Source organism: Micropterus dolomieu, linkage group LG05, assembly GCF_021292245.1.
Source record: "Micropterus dolomieu isolate WLL.071019.BEF.003 ecotype Adirondacks linkage group LG05, ASM2129224v1, whole genome shotgun sequence".
In the NCBI taxonomy this organism is placed as follows: Eukaryota; Metazoa; Chordata; class Actinopteri; order Centrarchiformes; family Centrarchidae; genus Micropterus; species Micropterus dolomieu.
Genome location: NC_060154.1, coordinates 24,080,800 through 24,083,164, shown reverse-complemented (window position 1 = coordinate 24,083,164; position 2,365 = coordinate 24,080,800).

The window sequence follows — 2,365 nt, the reverse complement described above, 5'->3', positions numbered from 1 at the left end:
TATATTTGTTCCTTAGTTAAAAACAAATGTTTACGAAGTGTTGATGTTTACTTTTTTCATAAAGATATACTGTTAGCACAGTAAAAATGGTGTATGCAACTGTCTAATGAAGCACTGGCTCTAAAAAACAGGCACGTCAGAGACTACACTGCCTGCAACATTAGGACACAAGACATTTCAATTGTTGTCAAAGGCATCTTATACCATTTGCACTGCCTTATCATTTTCTCTTGTTGACTGTTAAAAATGTTAATTCCATTTGCTGCTTGGAGTCACCTTAAAAACTTTAGCAATATATTGTATGTGTTGCTTTGAATCCTCTGACAACTGTGAATACAAGGTTTAGATATGTTCTTCAGGAAGAACTGATTACTTTGTTTGTTGTAAATTAATACTGCTACCTGTTGGCACAGTGAAAATGGAGTATGCAGGTGTGGGAGTAAACTTTCTAAGAAAGGCTCTAAAAAAATAGGCCCTTCAGTGCCAGCAACATTTGAAAAGTTTTATTCATGTTTTGTATTTGCTCCTAGGAATGCACAACTTGTAACAGTTGAAATCAGCAAACACAACTGCAGTCCTCTTTTTGGATAAAGTTTGTATTGTTCAATATAACGAATGTTTAGTGCAAAACTCTGACTCGGCCTTTTTTGTCAATGCAAATATCTGCGCACACGAACCGATGTCTGCAATACATTTGGATAGAATAAACTTTACCAAATCAAGTAAGATTTACAGACCTATCTCAGATACCTAGGACATAATGAAATTACCTTGAAGGTACATAATTCCTTTGAGTAACATAAGCATTAAGAAATCAAGTTGGAGTTACAATTGATAATCAGGTACCCTGGACATCATGGATTTACATTAACATTACACAATATGATGGCATTATAGTAACTGACAAATAACATGTTGAGTCAACATGATTCTTTTAAACTGTCTAATATGAATTAATTATTTTGGTTTGACAAGCAATAATTCATTGAGGAAAAACAGGAAAATTATGTTAGTTAGCCACATTCTGATCATGTGGGACCGATGTACACATTAAAATCGAGTAAATCCAAAGGATTTTTTTATTCAGTGTACCAGCGACCACATGTTATAGCCTACATCATAATTGTGACCGCATCGTTTTTTTTTATTTTATTTCTGAAGCTCTAAAATCTGTATTGTTGGCTTTGGGCAAGAATTTCAACTTTTAAATGAAAAACTAGATAGACATAAATTTAAGATACATAGATACATTTAAGTACATAGAACACATGAAGTCAGAGGAATGCAATCACCTTATAACACACTTACTTTATTCAACTATTTATTTTAGTTTTTGCTTAATGCTGCTTTGACCAACTATAGTGCACTGATTATTGACAAATGTAGACTGACATTTACCTCTCCTCCACTCTGTAGGGCAAGAGCCAGCAAGACTTAAAAATCAGGCAAAAACATAAAATAAAAAGTGTGCAACGTGTTTCAGCGTCATCGAGGTAACATGATAAAGTGGCAAAGTGCTGTCCTGTTCCTGTTTACAGCATTTTGAGCCCTTCCAGCCTCTTGCACTCAATCACTTTCCAAGTGACGTCAGTAAAGTCTGTGAAGGTTCAGGGCTCAGGCTTAGGGGGGGACATTGGGATTGGGCCAATGTCTTCCTCAGACTACTACAAAACACCTTAACTAACAGATAGAATTATCATATGTGTTGGACCTCCTAGACATACGTGACTCCCCTAGTGCTGTGTGCAGCATCATGGTCATTCCTACCTTTGAAAAAGTGGCATTTGAAAGTGACTGTGATAGTGATGGCTCAGATTGTTAGACTATTGAATGGCAATCTAGAGGTAAACTATCTGGAGGATGAGGCAGATGTTCATGAGACCACCAATGTGTCCCTGAGCTGACACTTAACTCCTAGTTGCTCGAGAGGTGTGTGACCTCTGATATGTATAGCAATTAAAAGTAGTTTTGGATAAAAGTGTCAGCTAATTGAATAATAAATATTATATATATATATATAATATATATATATAATTATGTCAAATACCTATATAGTGCAAACCACTCTGAGCATGGATGAGTTGCTGACTTTCTATGGGGTTCTTTTCATATATTCTAACATCACAGTTCTGCGCCACAGGGACACATGTCTTGGTTATATGACCCTGATGTCTACAATGAAGCAATCTCAAATGCAATAAGAATTCTGGTTTGGGTATGAATTGTGGAGCCTTTCATCACCTACAGGCTACATGTATGTTATCGAGCCCTATTGCAGAATGCACACACAGTATGCTCTGTTCTAAGGCACAGTTCATGTCTGCCTGCTCTGACATGCTGAATGTTGAAATGTGTTTGTTTTGTT